The 18325-nt window shown below is 41.5% G+C and overlaps 1 protein-coding gene and 1 long non-coding RNA gene across 7 annotated transcripts in view; both read left to right on the top strand.

The window, feature by feature from the left end:
* Positions 1–18325, top strand: part of dab1a (DAB adaptor protein 1a) — a 239738-nt gene that overhangs the window by 137159 nt on the left and 84254 nt on the right. For all 6 annotated transcript variants that reach the window (XM_067597497.1, XM_067597494.1, XM_067597493.1 and 3 more), the window contains one exon: positions 17363–17419. The gene's annotated coding sequence lies outside the window, so the exon portion shown is untranslated. The remainder of the gene's footprint in view (positions 1–17362; positions 17420–18325) is intronic.
* Positions 293–4658, top strand: LOC137188090 (uncharacterized). The gene is made up of 3 exons (XR_010929324.1): positions 293–1255; positions 3050–3113; positions 3270–4658. It is a non-coding gene; the product is annotated as an uncharacterized lncRNA (long non-coding RNA).

The following is an 18325-nucleotide window of genomic DNA, read 5'->3' on the forward strand; positions in this document are numbered from 1 at the left end:
GGATGATTGATCGAATATTCTTGTGGTAAGCATTAAATGAGAAACAGAATCTGATGATAACAATCGTGGTTAGTAGTTGTTCATTAACTGATTTGTGGATGTGCTTGTCAATACTTGCATGTATGGACTGAAGGGTGGGATTCAGGAGTGGACGTATGGCAGACAGTGGAGGTATCTGACTCAAATCACAATTGAATCATAGCACTCGAGTTACTTCTTATGATAGATTCGGACTGCTTGAATTTAGTCCAATAAAATGATACCAAACGTGATGTAGGTATGTTTGGTGATCAAATTAGTACAGCCACTGGTATGAATAAAATAATCAAACTAGTGAAACAAATCGAACAAACATAGTTCTACAAAAGCATTATTGAAACACCATCATTAAGTAGGCAGCAGAGGTTCTTAAATTTGGTATCAATATTTTGATTTTCTCCATAAATAAAAGTTGTCTGTTTAATTAGATTGTACATTTCCCAAAATAAATCTTCATTTAAAAGTACTACAAAACACACAGGAAACATAATCACATTCAAGAAACACATAAAACAACACACAAACTATTTACTTTAACAATTACAATAATGTGGTAATTGTACAGTTGTATGCAAAAGTTTGGACGCCCCTTGACATATTTTGCTGATTTAAAAAAAAAAAAAAGAAAACATGTAAACACAACATCTCTAGAATATGGAATATAAAACACAATATTTTCAGTAAACATTATTGCATAGTTACTTTTTATGTCATAAATTGAAAAAAATGTAAAATAATAAAAACATTGTGGCTTGTGCAAAAGTCTGGGCACCCCAGGAGTTCCAAAGTCTCAGATTCTTTTTACAAGGTCTCAGACCTTAATCAGCTCATTAGGCCTGAGGCATGTAAACAGTTGCTGTTAGGAAATGTCAACTGGTGCCAATTTCAAAGCTTTACAAATACACTGACTCTTCAAACCTTGTGCGAACACTCAGCAACCATGGGTTCCTCTAAGCAGCTGTGTAAGACTGAAAATGAAAGTTATTGATGCCCACAATTCAGGGGAAGGCCACAAGAAGATAGCAAAGCGTTGTCAGCTTGCAGTTTCCACAGTGTGAAATGTAATTAAGACATGACAGCCCACAGCTCATTGACTGCAGCTCACTCAGTCTTTTACTGGATACTACAACTGAAGTCTTCTTCACTTCCTCTGGAGTTGATGAGCAGAAACAAGACACGAACAGCGCCGCTCTGCAATGAATGCAACCTACATTATGTGAGTTTGCCAAGTGTACAAAGTGTATGCTAACTTATAATACTAATGCCGCCTGATGTGAAGTTGTTTTCAATGCTATCTTTAGTAACTATCAGCTGTCCCACTATGTAATTTATCACTGCAGTGGTTATGGCCCTGTTTACACCTGGTATTAACATGCGTCTCGGGTGATCCGATCACAAGTGGACAGCTTTAAGTGCGTCTGTTTGCACCTGGTATTAACATGCATCTCCACATGCGTCCTGAGTGACCACATGTGATCGGATCTCACTTCCCTGCTCTACATGCAAATAAACACGGACATCATTTCTGTTTTCAAAGACCAAATTCGTTCGTTATTTGTCCAAAGCTGTGTTCAACTTGTTTGATAACAGGATACATATTCAGGATATAAATAAATATTCTGTGTCGGGAGAGAGAGAGAGATGCAGCGATCTCCCCGCAGCTGCATCTCTCCATTCAGAGACACTGTGTGCATTTAAGCATAAGATACAGCAGCATAACTTCATTGATTATTTAAATCTCTGACACGCCAACAGGGTCGGTCAGGATCTAATGTTAATTAATGTTCTGTGTTCTTCTACACATCCAATAGGTCAGCTGTTGCACATGCAGTCCAGGTCCATACAGTGAAACTGTTTGGAATAAAGCAGCTGTCCTCCTGATAAAACCTGAGCTCATTATGTTTAGCAGCACACCAAAACTAAAAACTGTAGTTATCAGTTTGACAGGACAGAGGAAACTATCCAGCTACGTTTAGCGTCTGAAATATTTTTTTAGACAGACTAGCGAAAAATTAATTTCTATTCTAACTGTCGATTTGAAGAAGGAAACCGGTTAGGGGAACGAGAAAAACAGGAAAAAACGGGAGGTGGATTACGTTCACATGAAAAACAAAATAATTTGTTTACTCTGTTATCAAACAAGTTGAACAGCTTTGGACGGAGGGTCCTGTGCCTAGTCTGCCGGAAAATAGAGGACGTCAGCTGAGTAGGCGGCCCAGACCACCTCCAAATGTGGTCTGAGTGATCGGATCTCAATCCGTCCTCAATGTGTCTCGGGTGCGTTTACACCTGTATTTAGAGCTGTCCACTTGTGATCGGATCACCTGAGACGGATGTTAATGCCAGGTGTAAACAGGGCCTATGTCAAAGCAAGTAACTAATAAAAGTTGAGCTTCCATTTGATAGTTTAGCAATGGCTGGCTCAGTTAGCAACAGTTGCGTGAGGTCTAAAATGTAATGGCAAAATACTTGCGCTAATTATATCCAATGCAACATGCGCCACTGTGCGCAATAACTTTAATGCAGTAACACACATAACACACATAACACTACTGAAAGGACACCTATAAGGATACACTCACTGAATGGAGTGCATGCGCGTGTAGGTGTGTGTGCGTACTGAATGCAGTAACGTCAATGCATACGGTAGTCTATGCATATAATAATCTAGATAATGCCATATATCTGGATTGCAGTCCAAGACCAAAGTTGTTGGATCACTGCAGCTAAATGTTGGTAACCCAAATCAACTGTGTATTTGCTGTCCTAACACACCCCATTCCTAAATAGACAAATAAATTAAATTTATTTGTTATAATTTGTTTTACGAAGTTAGGAAAGCAATGTTTAAGTCAAGCCTGATGTTGCCATACACATAAAAGAATGATCCCAGTCTCTTCCACACAGTGAGGCATACAGTTTATTAATTCAACTTCTATTGTGGAAAGTGGACGGTAGTGTGCGTGACATCAGATTTTAATCACTGACTGACATCTAATCTTTGTTGCAGACCACCTTTGCTGATGCTGGAGGGTACTGTATGAAGTTGAAATTCACTTCGTCTTGACTCAGTGGTGAGTGTTAACACATGAAATGTTCGACTTACTGCTTGTAAACAATTTGAAGTGTGATTTTAACCGGCAGTTTCAGCTTCCATTGTAGAAGGTGGACGGTAGTTTGTGTGACATCAGAGTTTAATCACTGACTGTGACATCTAATCTTTGTTGCAGACCACCTTTGTTAATGCTAACATCCCTAAAGATAACCGTGCCAAGTGGGAGCAGATACGCAAGGCACGTTGCTGTGCATGTGCAACTGAGTCAGACAAAGCACGAGATGCTTGTCTTGCAAGCAATGCTGTGTGCAGTGCTAACATGAGGGCAGAGGAAGCGCCAGAGATACAAGTAGAGCACCTTCAACGTCACAACTGCACGTGAGAGGAGGAGACCCCTTAACAGTGAGAGGACCAGCAGGCAAGGGATGCCATGACAATCGCACCCTTGCTTGGTATGATGATACTGACTTCTTCCAAGAGGAGCTTCATGGTGATTATGGCCAGATGATGAGCAAGACGTCACTGTTTCAGTGTTTTAAATGCTCATATTGTGATGCCTTTGTATGGAAAGAGGAGAGAAAAGGATTCTGCTGCTACTCTGGTAAGATTAACCTTACGTATGACCCCACAAATCCCAAGCCTGGCCCAGTTCCACCACAGTCTGCAGATGCTATTATGGACCTTTTCATTAATGAGAACTTTGTTAAGCAGGTGAAACAGTATAACAACACGCTAACAATGGCAAGTATTGGTGTTCAGGAAATAGCTATGTCTGGCTTCAATCCATGGCTGCACATACAAGGTAAGGTTTATCATTACATTGCTGGTCCCCTTCCTGAGCAGGGTTGTACCCCACTCTTTGCCCAGATCTACTTCCATGATCCTGCCCATGAGCTGGAGTTCTGTCCTGTCCACACCTTGAACAGCAGTCTGAATGAAGATTTTTTGCTGAGAGCACAAGAGGCCATTCACAAGTGCAATCCGTACATGCAGCAGTTCAAGAAAGCCATTGAGTTTGTGGCCCAAAATGGCAACGCCAATGAACTCAAAACTGTCCTAACAGCTTACACACAGCACTAAGACCTTCGTGGCACCATGAACCTTCCATCACTAGATAGCGATGTGGCTTTCACTGCTCTAGGAGCAATGACGACAGAGCAGTTTGGAAAGCTGGCTCTCACTCTTCACCTCAGAGGAGGAGGACTTAAGAGTTAGACGCTGTGCATCCAGCATATGACTCATCATTACAGGCAAGATGATCGCAGATGATGCAAATAGTGGTACCGGGAAAACAGTCACATTGTCCCACATCCATGACAAAGTCCAAGCATAGCTGCAAGTGGCATTGCGGCTACCCTCCTGCATAAAAGTAGGATAGTGGGATCAAGTACCCTTTCATTCCCACTGACAGGTCCACTTGCAACGTGAGTGAAGATGACAACACTTCAAAACTCATCAGAATGATGCATGTCAGGGTGGTGGATGAATTGTCAATGATGGATTGCCATTAGAGGCACCAGATTGTACATTGTAGTGGCTGCAGGGTTCAGCAACTGGAGGAAAATCCTTAAAGGGAAGGAAGGTGCTTGAAGAGCTCATACCTGTGGAGGAAGGTCAAGATTCTTTATCTTGCTGAAAACATGAGGATCACTCAGGCTGGTGGAGCGGAAACAAGACCAAGCAGATTTTGCCAAATACCTGCGTGTGACAGCACCTGTGGTGTGATACCAGAGGAGGGCGAATTTGCTGTTGAGCTCAAGGAATCGCTCACTCTTCTTGGTGAAAGACTCAAGGACATCATCAGTTGGGTGTATCAGGCCATCCAGACCAACACTGCCAACCCCAAAGGGCTATGTGAGCGCATCATACTGTGCCCGACTAACTCTGAAGTTGACAAGGTGAACAAGTACATGACAAAGCTGTTTCCAGGAGAGGAGCGTGGACACAGTGCAGTCTGAGGTTCACCATGAGTACCTGGCTGAGTTTCTACATATCTGCTCATCTGGTATGCCTCCCCATCGCATCACTCTGAAGGTTGGAATGGTGATCATGCTACTTCAAAACTTCGACCAGCACAACGGACACAGCAATGGGTCTAGGTATCTCATCGATCAGATCCTGCCCCATCTGTGGTTAGTGTCAATGCTTGACACACACTCCTCATTCCACACATCAACCATTTGACAACATCTTCCCATTCATTCTGCGGGGTTGGCAGTTTCGGTGAGACCCTGCTTTGCCATGACCATGAATAAGTTTTAAGGGCAGTTTCTACACCATGTTGGGGTCTTCTACACAAGAGACATGTTCAGCCACAGTCAGTTCTACGTGGAGGACAGCAGGGTTGGCAGATCAAGCAGGATTCGCATTCTTGTTCAAGATGAAGAGACAAAGAAAAAGCGCTGCTTTCTCAGCAATGTTGTGTATGAAGACCTGCTGACGAGATAAAAGTATGGAGACACTCTGGTACAGCAGGCCATATTTGGCAGACTTCATGATATTCTACTGATTTACAGTCCGCACAAAGGGGACTGAATCATTGACAGAAGAAACCCAGACTTGACCGATCCTCCTGAAGTTCTGTTGCTGCGTGGGCCTATCAACGAAACACCAAGGAAGGAGGGTGCCCACCTGATGACCCCAGTGAAACATTTACTCCTACCCCCATTCAAGGAATGATTGCTGATTACAATATGGGATTGTAAAACCAAGTCCTATGAGCTTAACTATGTCTGTCCTTTGATTTTCTCAAGATAATTTTGCCTTACTGATCATTTTGAACTGACAATATGTATATTTTTTGTCATATTTATCTTTTTTCATTATAAATACCTATGCCTATATTTTCACATTTAGTGCTTATTTTTTGGTGCAAAGTTGTCCTTAAATTTTACGAAACTGTGGCATTAAAATGTCTTAAAAAGTGTTAAATTTAAGTTGCTGCTCTCTGTAGCCACCTTGTTACATGGAGCCTTTTAACATCATTTATAAATAATTATGTATATAGTTAGGTTTTCATGTAGTTAGTGTGTATAATTAAGTTTTAATTTGCTGTGTTTGTGTGATTAAAAATAAACAATAAACAACAAAGACTCTTATTTAACCAAAATGGAGGGAGTCTCTGTATGTATGTCTGTCCTTTGATTTTCTCGACAACTATTTATCCAATCGACTTCACACTTGCCGGGTGTATTGCTGAAGACCCAAGGAAGTGCAGTATTGATGTAAGCTCATTATAACTGATTATAATTATTGAGAATAATTAAATTTTGACAGAACATTTTTATTTTAACCAGCACAGCTTTTCTAGCCCTTAAGGCGCACTTATTTAGCATCCCAGGAAACTCACAGACCATTTGCATGCGTTGTAAATCAGCTCACGTGATTCTGATAAGCATTGCGACTCAAATCAGTGAGTGAGAAATACACACACAGGGGAGAGACGAGATGAGAGACTACAGTGGGAAAAATAAGTGAGTCAGAGAAAAGTAATTTCACATGGCGTGCTCTAAAAAGAGAAAAGTAAACAGTGAGTACAACTCTGTACAAACATAAATGATGGATTGAAGGCGAACGCCATGGGCCGGCTGATTGGTACATTCACGAGACTGGTGAGCCATTTCCACCACATTACTGTGGCCAGTAAAAAAGTGCTAAAAAAACAGGAGCAACAAGAGCTGTCTGCACACAAAGTTATACAATCCTGCAAGACACACTGAAACTCCATCAGAGAAATGTTCCAGCACAGCCACTAACAGCGATGGACCAAAACTAACAGACACCAGGATGTAGAAGCTATCGGTTGACAATTGGCAGACAATTGAGTCTATGCTCCCTTTGCTGGATTCCCTCAAAAATGCCACCACTGCTCTGTGTGGCCAGGCATACATATCAATGTTAATGGTGTTCCCCATTACCTTAAGTTTGCTGAGCAGGTAAATATAATAATATAATAAAAATAATAATTTTTAATGAGGGAGGAGGAGTAGATGTCGTTTTACGGATTTTAACATGATAATTACACTTTTTTTGTGGAAAAAACAAATCAGACACACAATATTGTTCCAAACAGAGTCTTTTTATATGTTTTAATACATACAACTGATTATACCGTTTTCATCCATTCAGTTATCTCCACTAGGCATCTCAACTCAGCAGGCAATCCCAGCAAAGTGGCTGAGTTCAAGAACATGATGGCAGCATCACTGGAGAAATGAATGCGTCCAACAGACACAAAGAGAGCTGGAAGTGTGGCACTGCTTGCCTCTGCTCTTGATCCCCGCCACAAGCACCTCAGCTTTCTCCAGATGGACATGCAATTGGACAGTAAGAAAAAATCTTGCCGCTCATTATCACAGCCTCCCAGCGAATGATGATGAGGAAGATGCTGATAATGAAGACTGCAACGGGCCTAAAGATGAAGACTCGGCTGATAACTACACTCAACCAAAATGACAGAAAACTTGCTTAATTTTTCTATTTGGGGATAACTATGGAGAGTTCACGATTCAAGATAAGCTGGAGCACTACTGGATTGAAACCTGTATCCCACCTAATGAAGATCCACTTGTGTGGTGGTGTGGGAAGATACAACGCTTTTCAAAACTATGCTGGCTTGCAAGTCGCTATTTCTGTGTGCCTGACACATATGTGCCACCTGAGTGTTTTTTCAACTGCAGGACTTATTAATAGACTGAGGTCCTAATAAAATTGTTAATCTAATGTCACGTTGATCAGTAGGCCTAATTGTTTTGTTTTAAAAAAGAACAACAAAAAAAAACAATTAGGCCTATATTTGTAGTCCTATTATTTATAGTTTTTCTGATGACTGGTTAGCGGTGCAAAATGCCACATTTCACACCACATTTCAGTGGCATTTAAAATATGATTTGGTTATTGAAGAATGTGATTAACAGTTTTAAATGGCTCTTACATACACGCAGTGTTTTTTTGGACAATGTTTAACCTTATCAGTTATATTGTGCTTAATTTGGACTGTTTTCTGAGTGTTTGATTTTAGACTAGTCGACTAGTCTAAATTAAAATTTCCGTTTAATTACTAGGGAAATTTGTCATTAGGAACATCCCTATTCTGAACAGACACATTTTAAATGGGCACTACACTAGTTTCATGAAAAGAACACCTTGCCAACTGTTAAGCATGGGGGTGGATCTGTCATGCTTTGGGGTTGTGTTGCAGCCAGTGGCACAGGAAGATACAAACTCTGGAAGCAAACATCAAACAGTCTGCAAAAAAGCTGAAGCTGAAAAGAGGACAACAGGATAATGATCCAAAACATATCTCAAAATCCACCATGGACTACCTCAAGAGATGCAAGATGAAGATTTTGGAAAGGCCCTCACAGTCCCCTGATTTAAACATAACAGAAAATCTGTGGGTTGATCTTAAAAGAGCTGTGCATGCAAGCCGGCCCAAGAATATTGCAGAACTAGAAGCCTTTTGCAAGAAAGAATGGGAGACAATTCCAAATACAACAATTGAAAAGACTTTTATCTGGCTACAAAAAGCATTTGCAAGCTGTGATATCTGCCAGAGGGGGTGTTACTAAGTACTGACTATGTATGGTGCCCAAACTTTTGCACATTCCACAATGATATTTTTATTTTTTATTTATGACATAAAAAGTAACTATGCATCAATGTTTGCTGAAATATTGTGGTTTACGTTCCATATCCTAGAGATTCTGTGTTTACATCTTTTCAATTAAAAAATCACCAAAATATGTTATTTGTCAAGGGGTGCCCAAACTTTTGCATACAACTGTAAAGTCAGGCTCCTGTGTTCTGTCTGTCTGACACAGGGGTTGCAGCAGACATGTGGGGGAGGTCCTGGAACATAAAGTTTATTACAGAGAAAGTGATGTATTGTCTGTCTGTGACATAATGTTGCTTGTGTAGTGTAAACTGTGTCCTGAGGTCATGCATAATGTGATGCTTATAAATTTGATTCTGCTGCCTCATAATACATAAAGACTCAGCCCTATTGGACCCTGATTTACAATTCTTTTGTATCACAGAGTAGTTTGGTGTTGAGTTTGCTGGGATTTTGGTTGGTGTGTACTCCTACAAAAATAACATGCACTGTTGTTGCTCTGTTCCCATGATGCTCCAGGTCAGGGGAGGGTGTAACCAGTAGGAGATTGCAACAAGTTTGGGATCCTTCACCGGTTTCCCACCCAGAGAGGTCAGATCGAGAAGCTGAGTCAGAAGCAGCACTGCTGGATATAAACCCATTTCTCTGTAGTTGTGGGCAAGTGCCATTTCCCTTGAGGCACCAATGTGCCCCAGTCATGTGCTATCTTAGCTGACTGTAGTGACTTGAACTTAAGTTCATGGTGAATTGGTACAAGTTTTTACCTTAAAGCATGAGACACTACTGTGGTAGCTTTATGGTGGATCAAACATTAGTCATTTGTGACCCATTATACCTTGTTTTGGTACATCTGTGAAAATTTTACTTTTCAGTACAAAAATGCACCACTTCTGTACCTCTATTTAAGAAAATGTTCAAAGTCTTCCTTGGAAGGAATTGCTACTGAGTATAGTTAAAGTTGCTCCTGTAGTTTTCTTGTAAACAAACAAGTTTTGTTTATATTGAGTGATGCTCACCAAAATGCATGAGGTCTAACAAACGTGCTGAATACTTTTCCTTGCTTTGCAAAACTTTGTTTACATCATGTTGACTAGCTTGCAATCTTCTGCATTTCTTGTCACATTATCACCACCTGTCAATCAGTGTAATAGTGTGAAATCTTTGGTAGGACTGAGTGTAATGCATCACCTGCTTCCTTGTACATGAGACAAACAAAATGGAACTCCATTCATTAAAAAAGCTGTTTCATAGTGCTGCTAGAGGTAAAAAACTACACAGGGTACCTTTTAAGTGCAATAGTTTTGAGTTTGGTGACAACAAAACCTGCCTGACTGACTTAGTAAAATGAGTAATCAAAACAACAGAGCAAACAAAAATCACACAAAATAGGAGCACTCTTGTACTCTGCTTTGCTTTCTCTATCAATCTATTTATGTGACAGGCAGCACAACAGTAAAAAAAAACAACAACCCACCTCTCTTCTTAATTCACTGAGAAGATCCTGTCACACTGTTTTCAGTTCAGTTTGGTTTAAGATTCAGTGATACTACTTCTGCCTCCTCCTAGGGCCCCCCTCAGTCTTGCTTGTCCTCCCTCCTGACCTATCTGTCTCTACTGGCAGAGCCTGGTACTCTGGCATCTTGGCAGCTTAATGGCCAGGATGGGCATCCTTGCTACAGTAGCACAGATCATGATAATTAGTCCAGACTGAAGAAAAGGGAAGGAGGAGAGGAGGAGCAGATTCAAAAGAGAATCAATAGATGAAACAAGATTTTTGTGTCCCTCTTTTTCTGTCTCTCACACTTCATCTCTCTCAGCAGGGGAGTCGTCTGTTCTGCAGTTATCTCTGTGTGTAATTTTGTTAGTAATTAAACTATCCGTTAAATCAGTGATGCAGGCACTGAAGAAGCAGGGCTCCTCACTTCATACTTGGCTCCTTTCACGGCAGAAACTTTGAGAGCAACGAGGAGAAATGTAATGATAAAGGGCTGGAGCAAGGTGCTGCAGAGGGACTCTCTGTATGTATGCATGATAGGTAAAGTAAGCGAGAGAGATCATGGCTAAAGGTATGAAGAGAGGAATAGACAGAGGGAGAGGTAAGAAGAGAAAGAAAGAGAAACAGTGTAAAACGGTGAGTGCAGGGTGCTGTGTGTCGGCGGGTGTCAGGGGGAGTATTTGGTGTCCGGGAGCCAGTATGAGTGAGATGAGGGGAGGCGAGTCTGCAGAGCCAATAAATTACGGGCCTTCAAGCCCCACTTTACATTAATGGAATGTGCAGCGCTGCTCTCTACAGTCGACCACTGAGATTAAAGAGTAGGGAAATGGCTGTGGACAGGCTCTCCCCGGCCTGGGCTCTCTGTGTGATATGGGCCTTCAGAAACCCACAGAGTGGCCCTGTGGTGCACATGCCCACGAGTCTGCGGCGGCTGCACATGGAGGGCCAGACTGAGCATTTTAGTCATTATATCCATCCCAACAAAACCCACAAGGTGTCTCTGTCTTGTGATCACAAGCTTTCAGCTTTGGTGCTGCAGAGCCAGAGAGGTTGGTTTTTAGCACATGAGCAATAATGGTACAAAATCCAAGCTTGGGTTGTTTATGTGAAATACTGCATTAAAGATCAGTTTCTGGGAAAGTCAACCTGGATACAGTGCTATACTCTGAAGATTTCCTACAGATTATGTGGGATAAAGTGTGCGAGTATGAGAGAATGGCTGAAGCATATCCACCTAAACCCTGCTCTCTTTCACAGCCCCTAAACCCATTACCCCACTATTCATCTCTCAATTGAACTGTGCCACCGCAGTGTCTGCCTGTCTCCTGGTGGTTTTACACTTGTTTGATGGAATCAGATGCATCTGGGAAGATTAAATTAAAATGCCGTTGCCTTTCTTAACTACTTCTCATTGCTTGCATGTCTCCTGCCAGTCTTTTAAAGTGATTACACACAATTATTTCAATTAGATGTCAGGAAGTAGTGCCATCATCATCAGACAGTAATCAGGTTGTGGTGGAGCAGTGGGAGACAGAAAGAGACAGCTCCTCTCATTCTCTTTCATTAAAGATGGAGGGGAACATTGCTGAGCATTTTTGCTTTTTTATTTTCTTCCTACTTTTCACAATGTGGCACACTTTTAGAGACGCAGGGAAAGACACTTTTGTACCCCCTGCAAGCTGTTCTCATCTCTGCTAATGAATGAAATCCATTTCTGGATCTCTTTCTGAGACAGGTGATGATTAGGGATTGAGTGGGACACAGAAAGAGCAGGCCTCCTGTTGTCTCCTGGACAGAGTCAAATAGAGCAGGAAGAGAGAGAAAGATATGAAGAAAGCCTTCTGGTTATATTTTATAGTAGGGAGCAGTTGTAATAATACCAGAGTGAATTCCTGTTGTTTCACTGAGAATTTCAAATCTAATTCAAATGCTGCCAATATGAAGAATGACACACTCGACCAATTTCTTTCTTCCTTTATGTTTTTTGTAATCTTTTCTATTTTCCCTATAAAACAAAGTACGTGCAGTTAGTTAAAATATGGCATAAAGGAGAAATACAGTATATAACAAAACTAAGTACACTCCTGTGCAGTATCACTAAAATGTTACATGATTCAAAATTGTATAATTACAATATTATTACTTATTTGTAATCAAAAACAAGTTAGATAGACTAAATTGAAAATACAGGCGTCAAAGTACAACCTCAATGCAACAAAAATGATTACACCTGTGATTCTGATTAAGACTAAATGCCTGAACAAGGTTATAAAAGAACCTGTGAACACCACAACTTTCTTAATTTAGGCCTGGGTTGTGTCTAATGCAACACAGCTTCACATGGTGAGGAATTACCAGAACAAGTAAGAATGCAGATTGTGAGACTTCATAAAGATGGGAGAGGGTACAAGATCGTCAGTAGGTTACTGAACAGAAGCCAAACAGTTTGCAGCAGTGGTTAGGAGGTACAGGAGGACCCACACTACCAATAACAGAAGGTGCAGTGGCCATCCTCGAAAAAGGACAGCATTCACAATTCACTGTTTACGCAATGTTGCATTGAAAAACAGACGGGCAAGTGCTTCTGTCTTGGCTCAAGGATTATTTGTGGAAATTGGTGTTTCAGTGACTGCTCAGACAGTTCATGAAGTCAACCTCTACGGACGACATCCAAAAAGAAAACCATTACTCACAAAACAGCACAAAACTGCAAGATTAAATGTTGCCAAACAACATGAAAAGAAGCCTGATGAATATTGGTGGAACATTCTTTGGTCAGATGAAACCAAAAGAAATGTGTTTGGATCTGATGGGGTCCAGCATGTTTTGCGCAGAACTGGTCAGGACTACCGCAGTGACTGCATAGTGCTGACTGTAAAACATGGAGTAGGGAGTTTGCTGATATGGGGTTGCATGAGTGCAAAGGGTAAAGGGGAGATGACATTTATAGATTGCACCATAAATGCAAGTTTGTATACCCAAATACTGAATGAAATGATTCCCAGTCTCAAGAAGGTTGGCAAGAGAGGAATTTTCCAACATGACAATGATTCCAAACACACTGCAAAAATCACTTGAGTTTTTAAAGAAGAAAAAGAAAATTATGACCTGGCCAAGTATATCCCCTGATCTGAATCCAATAGAACACCTTTAGAGTATTTTAAAGAGGAAGGTAGAGCAACAAAACCCCTCCAGCAAAGAGCAGCCAAAAAGAATTATCTGTGAAGAATGACAGAACGTCTTTCCATAGATTTGTGCGAGAAGTGTACAAAATATTAAAAAATAAAAGAGGAGTCTCATGAAGGGTGTGCTGACTTTTGTTGCAGTTCATTCTTAAATATGGATCTTTCATTATAGTTTAGTTAGTCAAACATTCTGTTTTTCAATTGAATTGGCTTAATTCTTTTTCGGTTTGGTCTAAAAACAAATGAAATTGTATTAAATGGACAGGATTTGTAATTACTTAACATTTTAGTGATGTTGATCATGTTTTAGTGATGTTGTACACTTAGTTTTGTTATATACTGTACAAACAAATAAATATAGGAAAAACAAACTTAACATTCTTGTTACCACTTTACATAAGAAAAAAAAAGATTCACTTTATGTTCTTCCATGTTGATCAGCAGGGTTTCGAGAGATGAGATGGTTATGATGGTTTGTGGTGGTCTGTGTTTCTGTTGGAGCTCCAGTATACTGTCCTTGAGGAGCAGAATATACTATAGGAGCTCCCACGGGACTCAGGTATGGTAACAGAACTAGCGCAGGAGCTGCCAGGGCTCTGTGTTGTGATAACAGAGGCTTTGCAAGAGGAGACACACACAGCATAATGAACAACCCACCGCCCGCTGCAGCACACAATGCACGCACATTTACACACATGTGCACACCTGCATACAACTCCGAAACATACATGCACTCACATGAAGTACATGTTCCTCTCTAATCCCATTTCTCCTCACATTGTATTATTTACAAACCCCATCATAATTAACAATGAAAGTGTGCACACACACACACTATTATGAGGCAGCCCAGCCCTCTGCAGCACATGCTTGGTTGCTTAGCCGAGGCCACGCTGACTGCATGTCTTACAGCAGCATCAGTATGCTACAGGCATGGTCCTGTGTATACACCACTCTCCTCTCCCTCCCTTCGTCCACCTCCCCTTTATGCCTCCCTCTCACTTCTGTCTTACCTCCATCTCTTTCTCTGAGCTCACTTGGCTCTTGTACTCCTTCATTCCTTTCCTTTAGTGTAAAACAGAGCCAGATTTGGGCCAGTTATTACTACAGAGCTGCTGTTTATTCACCTCTTTGCTCTTTTCAGCCTCCTTATCTTTGAATTGTGTGTGTTTCCCCCTACTCCCGCACTATTCCACATCTCTCTCCACTTCATTTCTCCCCAGTCTACCCTCCTTCACCACGTCCTTGCATTACTGCTGGCTGCGCTTTTGAGTTTTCGGGTCCAAGTGGGGAACAGCATGCTAGGCTAATTATACCGTTAGGATCCAGCCATATTGGCTAATGTTGTTTTTCTTGTTTCTTCTCTGTGTTGTATTGTAACCAGGGGACGGACCCATTAATTGCCCTGCTGATGGCTGTCATCATCCACACCCCTCTATGTCCGACACAGAAGGGTAGAGTGTGTGTGTGTGTGTGTGTGTGTGTGTGTGTGTGTGTGTGTGTGTGTGTGTGTGTGGTTGTATGAGTCTCAGCGGGTGTCTGATGGGAGGGTGCTCAAGTGTGGAGGACTCATCATGGGTTATTAGGAGCATGCAGGGGGGCCATCAAGCGTGAGAGATAGAGGTGGTAGAGAGATGAAGAGAGAGAAGAGAGAATCATTCCTAGCCAAGTAGTGCAGGTCCTAAAGTGTGGCTTTGAAAGAAACTTGTCGAGCTCCTCTCCTCTCTCAGAAATCTTAGTATGGGTCAAGTCTTTCAAACTTCACACTCCCAGTTAGCAAAACAGGCTTTTTGATATAAATATGTAATTGTGCAGCTCCCTCCAGAGCCACAGAAGATGTACAAATGTTTTCACAGGCTCAGCAGTACTACCCATGACGAGTAAATTGACTGTGACTGTAAAAAATGGAGTGCTCCTTAACGTATGTCGGATGAACGAGTAATGTGTGGCACTCGGTGACAGACTTCAAATAGGTATACCATTTTACACTCACTCACACACATATACTTTATAGTATGCACATACATACATACAGTACACACACCGGCCTCTCTCATTGGCCACTCTTAATTTCCTGTGAAGCATCCTCACTGCACATGAAGGCAGATAAAGATAAAGGATAAGAATCTAGTCAGCCTAGTACGCCATGATTAATTCATTTCATATTCTGCTTGCCTAGAATGAATGTGCAGTTAATATTTAATATTCCTACGCTTTTTCACATGATTGCAACATGATTATGAGAGGGACACATAGTGGGTGTGCGTGTTTGGGAGGTGAGAGAGAGGGCAAAAGAGACAGGCAGCGTGAAAGAGCGAGGGTAAAATCACACATGTTGTAAATTGCATTGTTAATACTGTTTCTGCTTACCAGTAATGCTAATGTGACGCTTAAGTAATTGAAATTGAAAACAAAATTAGATTGAAAGAGACAATTAAGGAGAGGGAGCAGACGATGACTGGAGAAGGGGAGGACTAGGAGGAGAGAGAGTGACAGCCACAGCATTGCCATATGTAGTTCAGTGTGGGGGGTGAAATGTGTTCTGACACAGTTTTTGTGCTTCTGAGCAGCACAAGAATAAACACTGACTGCACCTCTAGCTGTATTTTCATGCTGTATTGCATGAGAACTCATTTTTTTCTCTTTCGAAGCACAACACTGATTAACTACATAGTGTTTGTAGTATATGTATCTTATACATTAAACTCTCCTCTCTGGAAACAGGCTGGAGTATAGAGACAGAGAGGGGGAGATGCAGATTTCAAACCATACAATAATAAAACAGTTGAAATGTGATTATTGTTTGTAATTGGAACCTTTAATAAGCCTGCTGCGAGGTCATGGTCTATTAATGATGTGCATACAATAATTTACCAGATTCACAAAGCAATAGAAAGTCTAGATAAGCGTTCATGATATTACACTCAAAACATCCCCAGCACATCTCTGCACATCTGTGCAGAGAAGGGTGTTATGGGTAAACCGTAGGTTGCAGAGGCGCCAATGCAAACATCTCGCAACAATGTGTTGCATGCAGCTCTGCAGGTCAAAAACTAAACTGGAGGTGAACTGAAAGCGCTAATTTGTATGTTAAAATCTGTAAAGTACAAAGTATAAAACAACCTCATAAATGTCTCTGAGTGGCACCATGTACATTTGCTTACTTCACACACACACTGCAGACAGTGTCATGTCATTGCAGTGGTTGTATTGTTAAGCTACATAATATGAAGTAAAAGCCATAGGGCTGATAGAGAAGTTAATTAGAGGCCAGGCCCAGTCATCCCCACCTTCTGACCCATTTCCACCCCTCCCATCACCCCCCTCTACATCTCCCCTCATCTGTCATTCACAGTCCCACCTCTGCTAATGAGCTTATTCTCAGCCTTACATTATGTCTGCAGCTGTACCTTTCTCTCCGTACAGTGCCGCTCGGCTTTTTTCTCCACCAGAAAGAGAGAGACGGCTATTCTATCCCACCATGTCTCCAATTAGATGCCCCTCTATTCATACTTCTGTCATTTCTCCATTTTCTCTCTATCCTCTTGTTTCTCTCATCTCCCGGTATTGGAAGCAGGCTGTAAAACAGGCTGCCTTATCCAAATGGAGACAAGCCCCGCGGTCACCATAGTTTTGTTACTGAGGCAGAGTCACATTAGCCTCTTTAGTCTGCCACTGTGTGTGTGTGTGTGTGTGTGTATGCATGCGTGTGGCCCTGTGTGTGTGTTTTGAGGCTCTGTGTGACATTAGCCTCGCAGTCACAGGTAATGATCTCATCTCCCCGCTGGTGACTAGAGGCACACAAAGAATTACACACACACACACGTACACACTGTGAGAGGGAAAGATGGGGAGCAGAGATTGGTATTGTAATGGTTACTCTAATGGGCTACCTGACAAGTGCTTTTTCTTAATGCTATGCCCCCCTGTCTCCCCCTCCCCCTCCCTGTTTCTCCCTCACTCTCCTCCTCCAGGTGCATTTTCCTTCTTTGAGGAGCAGTGATATGGACACCAGGTGTGGTGACGTTCAGGTATGTGTTCTCATCTTATAGGATACTGTAAAATTCTTCATGCTCTTGTGTGCATTAAAAACACCACCTTTTGAATAACGCTTCCCTGTCATCACATCATGACATGCCATTTGTTCTACCAGTTAACCCGTCAGTGCAAAATAGAACAGAATAGTGAAACAATGCTAAAACAAACCAGAGTACTTGGGCTGCAAACTCTGCTCCAAGAATGTTGTTTTGAACTTGTTGAAAAATGAATAAACTAACAGACAGTGAATGAAGCATTTGATGGTACACCCTGGGAAGGCGCTTTTTGATTTGGTATTCAACACAGTAAGAAGTTGTTTTTGTCTGAATCCTACAGATTGATTTGTTGATACCGCATTTCATATGGTGTCAATTCGACAAACTTTCCACTTGGCTATTAGATTCAACATTTGTTTAGGTTTTAAATCTTGCATCCCATCCACCTGCTATCAGATCTGATGTTTTTTAGCTCTCAGCAGCCTCTCCACACCACAGACACACTATGATGCTCTTATATTCCTGGCTCTCTATTTTTCTATTTATACCCGCTGAGATGAGCAATGAGCCCCAGGCAGCCCTCACTCACCACGCAGACACACAGGCACAGTTTCTCCTGTCAAACACACACACATGCTGTGAGTTAAGGCTGAGGTGGAGGTTAGAGGGTTTCATCAACAGTGTGTCTGACCATATGAATTAATGTAATGCAGTTAGCTGTATTGTCAAGCCTCAGGAAGCACACAGAGGACTGGAGTTCCTGCTGTGTCCTTGCTTTCAGCCTTGTATTCTGGCTTTTTGTTGCCCAACATCAAAGGGAAAATCCACTCTAAAAAAACAACATTTGCTATTCCTTCCTGTGATAATGCTCATTTCCAGGTTTGCAAACATGAAAATGCAATA

This window comes from Thunnus thynnus, chromosome 8 (genome assembly GCF_963924715.1).
Source record: "Thunnus thynnus chromosome 8, fThuThy2.1, whole genome shotgun sequence".
In the NCBI taxonomy this organism is placed as follows: Eukaryota; Metazoa; Chordata; class Actinopteri; order Scombriformes; family Scombridae; genus Thunnus; species Thunnus thynnus.